The sequence below is a fragment of the Rutilus rutilus genome (assembly GCF_951802725.1).
Source record: "Rutilus rutilus genome assembly, chromosome: 4".
NCBI classification, from domain to species: Eukaryota; Metazoa; Chordata; class Actinopteri; order Cypriniformes; family Leuciscidae; genus Rutilus; species Rutilus rutilus.
The window spans coordinates 42,667,744-42,684,075 of record NC_140212.1 but is presented as its reverse complement, the minus strand read 5'-3'; the positions used below and the strand labels follow the sequence as shown (position 1 = coordinate 42,684,075).

Below are 16,332 nucleotides of genomic sequence, written 5' to 3'. Positions count from 1 at the left end.
GGTTTAGACGATTCCTCTTCTCGGGCAAAATCTCTCCAGCCACAGAGGATGCAGGGGAACATAATAATGCCAGTGCCAGCTGGTATAAATGAGGATACTGATGCTTCTGTTGAGCCCAGACAGGGGAGGATTTCCTCTTTCTTGCTGGTCCATTACCAGGAAAAAGGAAGAGGTCACAAAAAGCAAACAAATCCAAAAGGGCAATCCAAATCAAAAAGCAGTCCAGCCCAGATCCAAAAATCCAAAGCAATCCAAATACTCTTATCTAATTAATATAACAAGACTTTAATATAGCTACTATAATTAATAATTACAATATACTAACAATTAACTATTCTAACCTGATAATGTAATAATATACAGCCCTAACACATATATGACACAATAACGACAATGACAATGATAGTTATCTGACTCTCTGACTCTACTACAACTGCTTCTACTACTCCTGACAACACCCACAAGGTGGCGCGAGTTTCGAACCCCCTTTTTCCGGAAGCGACACTCAGACCGAACCGATGACGTATCCACACAAACCGAGGCCTCGTTTGTCATTAGTCACGTGATTTTCACATTAACAACACAAGCCTCAAATTGCGGCTTCATCTGGCATGCCCATTTTTTCTCGACACAAGCTCCGACGCCTCGGTTCAAATGTCACATCACTATGGATGCAGCATATCGTCTCTTCCTTCTCAGCCAAGGTAACCGTCCAATTGAGGAGTATGTGAGGGAGTTTTGTGAGCTTTGCCATGGGGTGGACTTTTGTGATGAGCTCTTAAAGGACATGTTTTGCCATGGACTTAATGAGCCGCTTTACTATCTTATGCCTGGTAATACCCCTCTCTACACTACACAAATTGACTTTGCCGTTTTGCGGAGTGGCTTGTCATTTACTGCAGGCTTTTACGGATGAGGAGCCCCGCAAGCTCACAGTATCCTCTAAGCCTGAGCCAATTCACGTCATGCCCACTCTAATGTTGGCAACTGAAGTGCTCACATCGCTCACCAGCACATTCACGCCAGAGCCTTATCCTGTCATGGCCGCTGCCGAGCCAGAGACTGTTCACGTCATGCCAGTCTTGTGTCTTCGGACAAGAGGGCCACTGCTTGAGTCAGCTCTGGATGATACGGCAATTATGATAGTCATCACAGCTATGATGTGTGTGGGCAGCACACACATCGGCTCCAGCCCACGAACCTTTGCCCAAGATGGCCGCCATGCTTGAGTCTCGTCCCGAGATAGCCGCCACGCCTGAGTCTCGTCCCGAGATAGCCGCCACGCCTGAGTCTCGTCCCGAGATAGCCGTCACGCCTGAGTCTCGTCCCAAGAAAATTTTGGGGAGGGGCAACAGGTACCTGATTAAGGCCTCAGAGGCTGTGCCCCCTGAGCCTCGAATCCGCCCTGGCCCCCTGAGCTGTCGGATCCGCCCTGGCCCCCTGAAGCTATGTCATGATTCTTATCTTGTGTGGACTTTTGTTATTTCCTGTTCTGTGCCATGTTTTGTAGTCCTTTGTAGTTTTTCTTGTTAATTAGTCTCCCCAGGTGTTTCTGATTAGCCACACCCCCTTGTTATCTTGTTAAGCTTGTTTGCCTGTGTATTTAATAGATAAATGGGATAATAGATTATCCCATTTATGGATTAAGGGGATAAATGACTCTTGCGCCCGACGCAAATCTAAAATGGGTTGGTCTGAAGTACCTTCATTACTCATAGGTGTTGTTTGGGCGTAACGTGAAATAAACCAATCAGAGCGTCATCTCACATTCCCTTTAAGAGCAGGCGCACTTGTTCCATGGCGGCTTGCTATTATAACGGCGGATTTGCCACCAGGAGCACATCGTGCATTGCCACTCCCGGACCCTCAAGTGTCCAATCCCGCCATGGCGCGCATTGCATGCCTATCAGAAGAGGGAAAAATAATTATAGGTCTTCTGTTTAAATGTTTTCAACTTTTCATTTTCCGTTTGTATTTTTTTGTTTTGTTCAGTTACAGTTTGCTATTGATTTTTCTTTTTGACAAAATGTAAATAAAGAAATGTCACAAAGACATACTTTCCGATGTTTTGGGCTCACTCTCACTGAATCACGAGGTTATGAATGCATGGTGTTATTTTTGCAATGTAGTCTAACATTAGACCGAGATTACTTTGCTTACCTCACTATAGACGATGCAGCAGGTCTTCTGTCAAATAAGCTCTCCTCTCCCGTGCTACGTTTGCGCCGGAACACGCATCCTCTTTTCGCTGAACTGCCCAGGGGAGCGCAAGTTCATTCTCTAATTTACTGACGTGCATCTGTGGAGGGAAAAAATAGGAATGATACATGATACGGTTACAAAGTCAATTGCGCTGGGTGCAAGATAGTTCCCCTTAAGTCCTTGGCACAAAAAAGCAAACATAACATAGTAGCCATTTGTTTAGACATTTTTGTGGAAAAGTCCTTGTGGCCAATTGTCATTTTGTACAAGCATGTACTTAGAAATAAGTTAAATGTGTATTTATTTACACACCTGACGGGCCATTTCGGGGCATAGATCGGCCATTTCTAGTCTCTGTGTCCACCCGTAGCAACCATTGAAAGATCCTTTTTCTGCCAAGCAGGGGTGTGTTTTTACCAAGCGGCAACCTCCCTGTCTCTCTCTTGAAACCAACACGGAAGTGAATTCAACCGCAATTCATCGACTGGCCGCTTGAGGCTGGATGCAGAAGTGAGTCAAATCTGTATCTCCCCCATGTTAAAATACCCAACTTTACAGCAGAAAAAAAAAACACATTTACAGCCTGGTGCAAAAAGTGGCTGTGGTCTATATAGCTTATTTTTCCCTTCATGACAACTGTGAGGGGGGTGAATTTTTTTTTACAACTCATCCGTTTAAAATATATTAAGCCTTAAAATTTCTGCATAATTAAGGGTGTCCACTTTTGAGTGACAGGTGGATTCCCTCTGCTGTGGCCATTAGTCATCATTAGCCGTTTGTCTGCTGTCTGTTAGCTGTCACATTACCTAAGTTCATTGTCTGACTGTAAAAATAAATAAATTCGGGAGTGACGCGCTGCCAAGATGGCGACGGTCGGCCACGCCCACTTTAGGCTTCATAAACGGTCTTCAGAAACCTACGGGTGACGTCACCGACACTACGTCCATATTTTTTTACAGTCTGTGGTTTTTACCAGTGCCTCGGATATTTCACTAAAGTCTGCACTGCTGGGGTAAGCTTTATACTTGTAGATCTCATCGCAGACCTTCTCTAAAATGTCAGATTTCATTTTTGCAGTTGTTGTGTTGCCAGAAGGCCCAAATATGAAATCTTCTGTTAATTCTCTCAAACTGGAACCTCTTCTAAATGATTTACATGTCTAAAAGGTAACTGATAAAACTAAAATATTTATGGACAATCTTTTAGTTGAACGACTTCAGAATGACCACGCCAGAGAACTTCATAAAGCCAAGAAAACGGAGAAGAGAAAGAAGACAGGCAAGGACCCATCTCCCCCGGGACCAGCTGATCTGGCAAGGCAAGCAGATGATCAGAATCATCAGGCAGATCATCATCTCGGGTCCGAATTTCGGGTTAAGACCTATACGCATTTCTGTTATTTTTTTCCTTTTTTAATTATTGTCTTTGTATTATTCTGAAACTTTTTCAAGTAAAATGAAACCATTTTTGGTGATTCTGAAACTTTTAAAACAAGTGTCAGAGTGATTACCCTAGAAGTATCTTTACTTTGTTGTAGTTTAGATATTAATACTAAGCCAAAAGCCCAGTGAAATGTACCCAGGACTGAGCTGGATCGGACACCGCAGAGGACCCTGAAACAACTTCTAGCATCTTCTGGCCATTGTTGAGTACGCGAGGAAACTGACTCTGAGGAAGCTAAGGACAGTATGACTGTAGTATATGTGTCACCAGAGCCAATGGACAAAGTATCACCACTAGATGTAATTTAACTTGCCTGAGTTGTGGATGGCTCTACATCTGGCAGAGGAATTAACTTCAGAGTGCCAAAATTGTCAAGTTCTCCAGTTTGTGTCAAATTTATAAATGCATCACCAAAGTCTCTGTCCTGATACTGGAGTCTGAATTTACCATTTAATCCACAAGCATTCCTCACATTATCATAGAGCTCCTCCACTGATTCTGGAATCCCATTTGGCAGCAACAACTTTCTTGAATGTTCTGGACTCAGAATTACCTCAGCAGACTCACAACAGCACGACTCACATGTGTTTATTCAGGAGAAAGAGAGGACACTCTCTCTCAACCACAACAGCGTCGAAACCACCATGCAAGTTCATCATTATCTTCTCCATCAAGCAGAAAAGAAAACAATGGCAACTTGCACCATGACTTTTGACACTCACACGAACTCAATTTTCAACCACTTCAAGAATTGTCCACACAAACAGACCATGCAAGTATCAATTTAATGAGGTGCTCTGAAAATGATAAGCTGATGGTTCTTTTCATAGTTAAATAGATCTTTTCCATAGTTCTATTTTCTGCTTCCGGTTCCATATCACTCACCCTTTTACCTATGCATGCATGTATGTATGTATGTATGTATGTATGTTTGTTTGTTTAGTTTAGTTATGTTTCTGATTTAGTTAGTAAAACTTGTGCACAACATGTATTTGGTTCTGATTCCCTGCTTGCAACAAAGTCCCTTTTACGATCTTGATCTTGTTACATGCTCTAAGTGCTGTACATGCTAAGGAATAATTATTTTTCGGTGGCCATGAAAAATACACTTTTCTTAGAATAAATGAATAATCAAAAGAGTTCATTGGAACTGATTCATTGATTGTAATATTAATTTAGCTTACCTCAAAGTTAATCTAATTAACTGACCCAAATATTAATAATTAATCATAATGGGTAATTATGAGTTATTATTAATATTTCTCCTTTGAGCTAATTTGTTACACATGCGCAACTCTCTGTCATTGTTCGCTATGTGGATAGTGCAGGTAAAATTCAGGAGCGCTTTATTGGATTTTTTTATGTTTCTGGGGGGGGGGGGGGCGAGATGCCCAGTCCGTTTTTGATATATTAAATGAGAACATGCAGGGCTACAATTTTAAGGATAAGCTTGTGGCACAGACCTATGATGGGGCTGCTGTCATGGCTTCAGATCTCAATGGTCTGCAGGCCAAAGTGAAAGCAATAGCCCCCAGTGCAATGTTTGTGCATTGCTATGCTCACAGACTGAATCTGGTGCTGTCAGAGGGGGCTAAATGCTTGCCTGAGTGCAGAATTTTTTTTGCATCACTCTCTGGGTTTGCCAAATTTTTTTCAAAATCCACAAAGAGGACATCTTTTCTGGAGTCTGCAGGCTGTTCAAGGTTGCCCAGAAACACTCCTACTCGATGGAATTTCACATCACGGATAGTGAGCACTGTGGCAAACAATTATGATGGCCTCCTGCAGACATTTGAGAACATCATTACAGATACGACAATGGATGATGATACACTGGATTGTGCCAAAGGCTTTGTGAGGAAACTGGAGGATTTTGAGTTTGTGTTCATGTTGTTCACATATGAACAAATCTTCTCTGAGACTGATGTGGTCTTTGATATTGTCCAGCAGAGGGCGATGGATGTTCTTGGAAGAATTTAATCTCTTCTTGCATTTGTCAAAGAGAAGAGGTCAGAGGGGGCAAAACAGCAGATCTCACATCAGACCCACGAAATGAGCCCATGAGAAAGCGCCGTCTGACCCAATTGCAGGATCCCCAAGAGCGATATAGAAATCTGTACATGGCCATCCTTGATAACATCTTGGAGCAGATTCGTCGACGTTTTTCAAATTTGGAAAGTATGCTCTTCTTAGAATTAGTCAATCCAGGGAAATTTGATGACATGAGACAAGTATTTCCAGAGGAGGCCTTCCAAAGTGTCCTGAAAAGTTATGGCCATCACTTTGATTCAGGGAGACTGAGGTCAGAACTTCAAGTCCTGTATTCAGATCAGGACTTGCAGGGTAACAGGGGAAAGCTGTGTGATTACTTGGTGTTTCTTAAAGACATGGAGTTGGACAGTGCAATGCCTCAGCTTTACAATCTGTTCTCATTAGTGGCAACAATTGGAGCTACATCTGCAGGTGTAGAAAGGAGCTTCTCCTGTTTAAAGCGGCTCAAGTCCTACACCCGTAACACAATGGGCCAAGGCCGTTTAAGCAGCCTAGCTCTGCTGGCCATTGAGAGGACACTGGTCAAGTCACTGGAAAAGACGCCTAGTTGGTACGACAGGGTCACAGACCATTTTCTTGAAAAGGAACGTAGGGCAGAATTTACTTTTAAATAAATGGACAATTTTATGATGTAGGCCGAAAATGAGCATCCCCTCTTTGACAGACCAGTAGCCGCCACTGGTCACATGATAACGTCAACATGGCGGATGATGTCCGGATCGCATCCATACTCAACGAGATTTGGCTATAAAGTACCTACTCTTTTAGCGCTTGTTAAGTAAGTATTTATTGATATTAAGTACCTACTCATTGAGTATGCGGTTTCGAACGCAGCCAGGGAGGTTGCCGCTTGGATCCGACGCGACTGTGAGATGCCACAACGTCAATCAAAAATCACAGCAAATCAGAACAGCGTGTGGGCGGAGTCTCGCAGCGAGTGCACGTAAAGAGAGTAATCTTGACGGCACTCGCAAGAAAATGGATAAGTATACATAATCAAATTCACAAATAATACACCATTTAAAAAATACATAGGCTACTGAGTTACTAAAACAATCTTTGTCAAATAATACACTTGTTTGTTCACAGTTTTAACGTTCTTGTTTCCAGTTGTTTCATTTCAAGATCTGAGGTGAATTATCCATTGTTGCTTTTACAGCTACAAAGCTGGAGCACTAAATGATATTCAAAGTCACATTACACGCTTTAAACATTAAATAAAGCACATAAACAGTACCTGAGATTATCATTGCCACACTTTGTGTTTGTTGTTCCAGCGCGACGTCACAGAAAAATAGAAACCGTTTCTAAAATAGAATCGTTGCGTGTTGCCGTCGCGCCTGGTTAGGACAAAAACATGGAAAATATACCTTTTATAGCGGCGTCGCGTGTAGTTAGGACACGGTGTGACAGTCACTTCAACTTGAAATGGTCAAATGTTTTTTTCCCTCTCTTTTCTAGCAGCAGTTCAGTTACTCCAACAGTTTACACTTAAAGGGACAGGTTACCCAAAAATGAAAATTCTGTCATCATTTACTCTCAGTTTTTTCCAAACCTGTATAAATGTATTTGTTCTGTTGAACACAAAGGAAGAAATTTTGAAGAATGTGGGAAGCTGACCAGTTCTGGGGCACCATTAACTTTCATAGTATCATTTTTAAGGTTTATAACATTTTTCAACATATACAGTAGTATCTTTCTTTGTGTTTAGCAGAACAGAGATAGTCATACAGGTTTGGAACAACTTGAGGTTGAATAAATGATGACAGAATTTTCATTTTGGGGTGAAGTATCCCTTTAATATCAAAATACTTTTAGGAAACATTTTATTTTTAATCAATATTTGAAAAAACACGAAAGGCATTCAATAGACACATTAGTGAATTGATAAATTATTTAAAGTAGTCCACGTTGACTATGGTATGATTGTTGTAGACAACATATACATTAGTCCTACAGTTGTCCTACAGTTGTCCAGCTGATAAAAACAAATAAATGTTTTACCCTACTGGCATAAAAACACCACTTATATTATATTTAATAAATAGTGTGTATTGTAAAGTTAAGCACACAGAAAATGGAATAAAGTTACAATAATTACATTTACATAATTACATTTTTACATTTTACCAACCTAACGCTTTTTGGCGTTCTCAGTTTGTCAAAAATAAGGTAAGACTCAAGGTTTTTAGAAGTAATAATACACAGTTGAGTGGCTCCTCACTTTTGTTGTGTAAAGTGTCGGGGGAAAATAAAGAGGATTCCCCAGTTGACAAATGCCAACTTAGCATGAAATCTGCCGCTGGTTACAGCAATGCCACCCTGACTGAAGATGCCAATGAGAACAATGACATCTGTCAAGCTGACACTGCTGTAACAGTGGATATCAATAATGAGGACCATCGTTCAGGAAGATCTCCAAGGGCTTTGAAATCAGGCCATAGAGCAAAAAAAAAAAAAAACCCGGAGAGGTACCTTAGAAGGCAATGCCACAAGTCCAGGCGTGTAAAGAACGTTTACTGGAAAAGTTCTGTTTTAACAGGTTTGAGTTCAGGAGAAAACAAATCCACAGTCCTTTATGAAAATGCTAGTTTAAAGGAGTTTCCAAGTAACTTCTGCTCAAGACAGTTCAAGTTCAGTGGAGGAACAAGCAACATCACATCGTCATTATTCACGGTTAGTAAATACTACTTTATAAAATACTGATAGATATAGATTTAAAAGTGTCATGTATCCATTCACATTGATCTAGACTTAATAAACAGGATTGACACATTGTTTATACAGTTTTTTTTATTGCGTACAAAACTCAAAGCAATTATTTGCTTTGCAGATTTAAACAACAGCTTTCTGAAGCCTCATATGTCTCTGTTTTTCTGTTCTCTCTTCATAAATAACCATATTCATCTCACAACCTTTATTTCAAATCATTCAGATTAGCACTGTTACGATATCAGATTTTTTACTACACGATTGTCATGGCCAAAATAATTAATGATAAAAATATATTGCAATATCTATAGAAATCTTGAAAAAATATAATGCTTTTTGTCAAAGAGCCTTTGTGTTTATTTTGGTTAACGAATCACAAAATTGCATACAAAGGGAAATGCTAACCATTTTAGCTTAGCACTAGCAGGACTGCCAAGAATTATAGTGCGGTAATTATTGTTTGAATTTTGTAATAAAATAGACAGAATTTGAAAGCTGAGACTTTTTCATATCATAGTAATCTGCTCTGTCTTGTCTGTCAGAATCAGTGAAGTTATTTTGCCAAGAGATCTCTAATTTCTAGGGCTGGGATGATACTATCTCCCGATTCGATACTATCATGATACTTGGGTGCCGATACGACATGTATTGCGATTTAAAAAAAAAAAAAATTTTAACAATTGCGATTCTACAAGTATTGCGATTCGATTTTGCAATATATTGCAAACACTAGACCATGGGGAAAAGTTAAATCATACACTTACACAGACCGTACATGATGTATAAGATGAGTCATATTTACAAAAACAAATCATCACATCTTTCTGACTTTTATTTCAGGACTATCATACAATACTACAGTCTCTTGAATAAATGATTCAATAACAAATACATTTTTAACAGTCACTTGTCGCCACTTAGAGGCGAAACAATGTAATCGATAAATGCGTTATTTTAAGCACCAAGTTTCTATCAAAAGCTGATTTTGATCGCTATTGTAGACATCAGTGTTCATATTTGAACTTTAAACTTTTATCCAAGTACTTCTATCATAATTTGAACTATTGCATCACAGAAATAATGACACTATGAGACTGAAAAGACTGTTTGTGAAGCTGTTTCATGATGACTCTCTCCGGGTCAGCGGCAGCGCCAACACAGATCTGAATGTTGTGATATGATTTTGTCAAAGTTTAATAGACAGACGGATTGAAAGATTGCGAGTGTGTTTGATGGAGATCACAGTCTTTTAAAGATGAATCATGCAGCTCTAGTGTCTTATCTCTCTCTCTCTGCAAATGAGCAGTGCGAGGGCTTTCAGTGCGTTCAGTCTCACGTCTCTTCACGCGTCCACTTGTGATGTTACGTCACTCAACACACAAAGATAACGACACATTTCAACCTCTGTTGGAACGAAAAAGTCCCATAGACTTTGCATTGCGACGAACTTTGACGAGTCGTAGCTCTGAGTGAGGATTTCGCAGAAACATGTGATTTACCACATTTGAAGAGGCTGGCAGGCTCTGTAAGAACATACATCACAATGGGGTAAAAGTTGCACCCCTGGGGGGGCAGGAGCTGCCCAAATGTTGCCCCATAGACATACTATGGCGAAGGTCAGCCCATGAAACGATGTGTTTCTCCTACTATGGTAAATTTAGATTTAGATTTATTCATTTAGCTGACGCTTTTATCCAAAGTGACTTACAATTGCTATATATGTCAGAGGTCGCACGCCTCTGGAGCAACTAGGGGTTAAGTGTCTTGCTCAGGGACACATTGGTGTCTCACAGTGGATTCGAACCCGGGTCTCTCACACCAAAGGCATGTGTCTTATCCATTGCGCCACACCACCCCCCGCATAGGATTGCATAGGATTGTATTTAAAACTCTCTATCTATTAAAACACATATCAATGAATCATTTTGAATATCAGAACTTGGATGATGTGTCTTCTTATTCCTAATTTTATCCAAGTGGTGTTTAAGGAGTGGATCATAATGTGACAAAAGTTCAACTGTGCATCATCAAGGTTTTTAGTTTTGCCACGAAAGGCAGGTTTCCAGATGCTAAATGTAGCGTCACATCTAGAATTACTTCCAGAAGATCTCTGCTTTTCTCAACTTCTGTTTGTAATTGATTATTGATACCGCATCCTGTAATCACTGAGTGCTGTAGGTTTCTCCATTTAACATAGCAAGTTCTGTTGACTCTGTTGCTTACATGATACCTCAGACATCTTGTATCATCTCTATGGCTTAGAGCACTCTGGGAACCCATTGCAAATATTCTGGAAATGGTTTCCCTTGGGAGTCTACATCTCCTTCAACATGCGTGTAACCTTTGTTGCTAGCTTTCTGACAATCATCTCCCTTTCAATGTCCGTTCATTGGTCTGGCCATAGATCTGGGTCATCAACCAGGATGTAGATTACTACAGTAATTATAGTAGAATTATATATATGTATATAATATTATAGTAATTATACATATATTCCAGAAACATAAACAAAGAGTATTCAGTCTACAGGCAGTATGACACCAAAAGCTTAATACAATGCCAATTATGGCACTAAACCGACTACGCCACCCCGGAAATTGGCCGGGGACCCACAGGTACATCAAGTGCAAAGCACACAGATACGCAATGGCTGAGACAGATATCAGACAAGATAAAGCGTTTCACAATTTTATTACTAACCACATACAATAAAATACAAAACTAGGATCTTTTAATATACAAACATTAAAATGAATACATCAACCATAGATCATGTTTCACACACAGTTTCCCCATTTCAGAATTGGGGGATTTGTCTTGCCTATCCAATAAACACTGCAACTACTCGTGCTCTCACCACACAACACCAAACCACCCGCTGTGAACACTGCAGACCGATAGCCGAACCACCACCACACACAGAGGACTCTGGCTAGTACTGGGACCCCAATTCTGAATGGAAAGGAAAACAATATGAGACACAAGCAAACACACACATACACGTTCCACGTAATGGTCTGTCGATTAAACACTTATCACATGCTGCCAGAAGAAATCAGTTTGTCGCACAATGATGGTAACCGATTACTGGCTGATACTCGTTAACTGTTGTCAGCCCATAGCCATCCTATAAAGTTTAACTCCAGATTAGATTACAAAAGAACATTCAAAACACACAAAAACAACTTTGAAAAACAAACAAAATTCAAAGAGACATAATATTCACAATGAAACACAGTAGTAGTGACAAAACACATAGCTTCTCGCCACTGTACTCCTCAAGTCCTAAGGTCAATACTGGAAACAACTACATTTAATCAGGGTTTGTATGAACACTATATTAGTGTTGAAAATAACTCCCTTGGTGTTAATCTATTGACAAACCTAGTGTAGTTTCAACACACCTGCTGTAAACGGAGCTGTAAACAGCTTTTGCTGTTAATGGTCCAAAACCCAAGGCGCACAGCACAAAGCAGTGTGCCCCGATCACACAGAGCGAGCAGTGCACTGCGTTTTTTGTGTTGCTAGGCAACCACCGAAACAGCTGTCCTGTCAGTCAAGTAAACGTCAAGTCAAGTAAATGTTTAAGTAAATTGTTATTTAGTTTCTGTTAACATTGTGGTAGTTACTATTCATGAAGTCATTAAGCTACTGCTAACCCGCAAGAGAGTTTATCCTCCATCATCGTACTCTCCGGGCGTTCAAAGCAACTGTAGCTTTCATCACTACAACGGAAGGCCCACCTCTCCATTCAATCGATTGGACAGTGGAAAAAAAACACAATGACATCGGGCGTTTTTTCCGCTCAGTGTTGCTTTTTCTTCAACTGCAAAAACACGAGGCGCAGTCGGCGGTAAAACGCGATGCGCCTGGGTCGCATAAACAGCGCGCAGAACACTCACTGCCATAGGAAAACAATTCAAAAATGGCGCCTCTCACTGCAAAAAACGCGTTAGGTGTGATCAGGGCCTAACAGTGTTTTTTTATCTCTATCAAGTGTAAAAAAAGTAACACTATTTAAAGTGGAAGTTTAACTCGATTTAGTGTGTACCTATAAACAGAAAAAGTGTTAATTTCCACACTCTGAGCCCTCATTGGAGGAAACACGCGTTGTTGTCAGTATGCGTCTCCAAGATTGACAGATGAACAAGAAAATTAAATACCCGCATCAACTTGCTGAAAACGAAAGTAAAGAGCGAGAGACAGAGGGAGAGAGAACAAACGTACTCGGTTACCTAATGTAACCTCGGTTCTCTCTAGAAGAGGGAACGAGTATTGCGTAAGTTGCTTACGCTACGGGAAAGTCTTCTTTTATTCGAGATCTGAAGCCAAAAATTATCCTTAATTTTATATTCATTGTCAACGCAGTGCGGCAGCCGGCAGACCAAGGCAGGCTGTATAAGCGTGCTCATTGGCTGCTCGGCGGCAACTGCTTAAGCCTATCAGTGAGCCTCGTGAAACGTGGCCTCCAATGAGGGCGCTTTGCGCCCTCCACACCCTTCCAACAGTCAAGATGGGTGTGGCCAGTGTGTATATAACGAGGGCTCACAGGCTGAATATCTGGTTTTCGTAGTCTGAAGCGCAAAAGCTCGTGGCGCGACACGGCTGGTTACGCAATACTCGTTCCCTCTTCTAGAGAGAACCGAGGTTACATTAGGTAACCGAGTACGTTCTCTTACGAGAGGTTCTCTCGTATTGCGTAAGTTACTTAGGCTACGGGAACCCCTTGTCAACGCCGTGCGCGCCAAGCATCCAGCACATGAATCCACATGAATTTGCACTGATATATACTATAAGTATATATCAGTGCAAAACTGTAGGGCCGGCAGCGCGAGCCCACACAGTACATAAGCACACATTAGGGTAAGAAAAGAGCGACATCATCGGTCTTTTACGAAGAGAATAACCCCCTGCGCAACAGAGTGGAAGACGGGCGGCCAGCAGCGCGGGCCAGCACCGGTAAACAGCGTGTAACGGGGAATGAGAAACAGAGCGGCCCAGCCGGTCTGAGTATAAAACACTTCACCCTAAGTACCATACCAGAAATATCGCCAGCATGTGAACGTAGTCTGCACATAAGCGACTGGGCAGAGCATACATGTCACTTATACTGACAGCAATTTAGCCTGTAAGGCGGGAACTTCCAGGTTATAAAACCTCACGAATGTCGATGGGGAGGCCCAGTCCGCCGCCATACAAATATCGTGGATAGAAATTCCACTGGACCAGGCCCACAAAGAGGCCAGGCCTCTAGTAGAGTGGGCTCTGATACCCAGAGGGCCCTGCAGGTGTTTGGAGGCATAAGCTGCTGCAATCGCGTCCACTATCCACCTGGACAGGCTCTGTTTCAAGGCAGCGAGACCCTTGGTGCGTCCGCCGAAGGAAACAAAGAGCTGCTCGGAACGCCTGAAAGTGGCGGAGCGCGTGATGTAAACTCTCAGCGCCCTGACAGGGCATAGGAGGTTATCACTGTCCCCATTATTGGATGCTGGCAGAGCCGAAAGGGAAATGATTTGTGCCCTAAAAGGGGTTCCAATCGCTTTGGGGATGTAACCGTGTCTCGGTCTGAGAATGACTTTCGAGTCGTTCGGTCCGAACTCAAGACAAGCAGGGCTAACAGATAGCGCGTGCAAATCCCCCACGCGTTTTACTGAAGACAGAGCTATCAGAAAAACGGTTTTGAGCGACAGGTACTTTAAATCCACGGATTCAAGCAGTTCAAAGGGAAAAGCCTTCAGGGCCTCCAGGACCAAGGACAGATCCCAAATAGGAACCGAGGGGGGCCGCGGGGGATTCATCCGTCTAGCTCCTCTGGGGAAGCGGATAATAAGCTCGTTCCTTCCTATTGCCTGGCCTCGCGTCGTCTCAGCGAACGCTGCAATAGCCGCCACATACACTTTGAGTGTGGAAGGGGACCTGCCCTTGTCCAACAGCTCTTGTAGGAAGGAGAGCACCCGTGGGACCCCACATGCTCGCGGATCCAAGCTCTTAGTAGCGCACCATTTAGAAAACACCGACCATTTAGACGCGTAGAGCAGTCTCGTGGAGGGAGCTCTAGACTGCGTGATCGTGTTCACGACCCCTTCTGGCAGGTCAACGGGTATCCGTTGATTACCCATGCATGCAGAGACCATCGTTCTGGATGGGGATGCCAGATCGCTCCACCGGCTTGAGAGAGGAGATCCTTTCTCACCGGGATCGGCCATGGGGATGACTGCGACAGCCTCACTAGCTCTGGGTACCAAGTTTGGTTCTCCCAACGCGGGGCTATAAGAAGCACTAGGTGGTGCGTTTCCCTGATCCTCGTAATGACCTGTGGTAATAGGGAGATCGGGGGAAAAGCGTACAGCGGGAGGCTGGGCCAGGTTTGGGACAGCGCGTCCTCGCTTTTCGAGAAAAATTTTGGGCAGTGAGCGTTGTCTCTCGACGCAAAGAGGTCGACCTCCGCTCTGCCGAATAGGCGCCAGAGAAACTGGACTGTCTGGGGGTGCAGGGACCATTTTCCCGGGGGAATGATGTCTCTGGACAGTCTGTCTGGACCGACATTCAGGTGGCCCGGCACGTGCGCAGCTCTCAGCGAGCGCAACGAGCGGTGAGCCCACACGAGAAGGCGTTCTGTCAGCTTGCACAGGTTCCTGGATCTGACACCGCCCTGTCGGTTCACATAGGATACCACGGACATGTTGTCTGAGCGGACTAGCACATGGTGATTCTGTATGAATGGGAGGAAGCGCTTGAGCGCGTTCTCGACCGCTATCATCTCCAAACAGTTTATGTGGAGGCATTTCTCCTGGTCTGACCACAGGCCAAAGACCAGTTTGCCCTCGAAAAGAGCGCCCCAACCTGAGGTGGAAGCGTCTGTCGAGATAACTTTGCGGTGTGAGATGGCTCCCATTGTCACTCCCCGCTGGTACCAGTCGGCCGCTAACCAGGGCTTCAGTGCTGAAACGCAGCTCTGAGTCACTCTGATTCGAATGCCGCTGGAAGCCCAGGCTCTGTGAGGCACTCGGGCATTCAGCCAGCTCTTGGTCCAGTTGACCGTGAGCCCCAGGCTGTCCAGGTGGCTTAGAAGCACTGTTCTGTGGGCGATGAGTTCGGCCTCTGACTGTGCTAGAATTAGCCAATCGTCCAAGTAGTTCAGAATTCGCATTCCCAGACCCCTCAGGGGAGCGAGAGCCGTGTCCATGCACTTCGTAAATGTACGGGGTGCCAACGACAGGCCGAAAGGCAGGACGGTGTACTGATATACCTGACTGTCGAAGGCGAATCTCAAGAATGGCCTGTGACGGGGTATTATCTGGTTCTGAAAGTACGCGTCTTTTAGATCGAGAGATATAAACCAGTCCCTCGGGCGAATTTGCGCGAGAATTTGCCTGGTTGTTGGGATTTTGAACGGTCTTCTCATAAGAGCCTTGTTCAAACGTCTTAGATCCAAAATTGGTCTGAGAGCTCCGTCCTTCTTGGGAACGAGGAAATAACGGCTGTAAAAGCCCGACTCGCTCATAGAAGGGGAAACCGGTTCTATAGCCCCTTTGCACAGAAGTGTAGCTATTTCTGCTCGAAGTAGATGTGTTACTTCTCCATTCACTCTCGTCTCGGTACGCGCCTGAAAGCGCAGGGGGCGGCGAGTCGAACTGCAGAGTATAGCCCTTTTTTACTGTGCTTAGCACCCATTCTGATGCCCCTGGAATAGCTTCCCACGCTTTTGAGTGTGAAGCCAGGGGCAGAATGGCCTCCGGGCTCTGATCGTCGCGGGCTCGAGAGCTCGAAACGGAGGGGTGGGCGCAGCGCGCGCTCATGGTGCTTAGATACGGCGGATCGCACGCAGTGATAGCTGGCCGTTTTACACACAGTGTCCCGGTGGCTTGGATGGGGAACATACAGGTGCTGGTCATAAAATTAGAATATCATCAAAAAGTTGAT

At 43.4% G+C, this 16,332-nt stretch overlaps 1 protein-coding gene across 1 annotated transcript in view; it reads left to right on the top strand.

Annotated features, from left to right (window-relative positions):
• Nucleotides 1-8,286: 8,286 nt before the first annotated feature.
• LOC311289272 (neoverrucotoxin subunit beta-like) overlaps nt 8,287-16,332 on the top strand; it is a 36,904-nt gene continuing 28,858 nt past the window's right edge. Inside the window, exon 1 of the mRNA XM_084407111.1 lies at nt 8,287-8,373. The gene's annotated coding sequence lies outside the window, so the exon portion shown is untranslated. The remainder of the gene's footprint in view (nt 8,374-16,332) is intronic.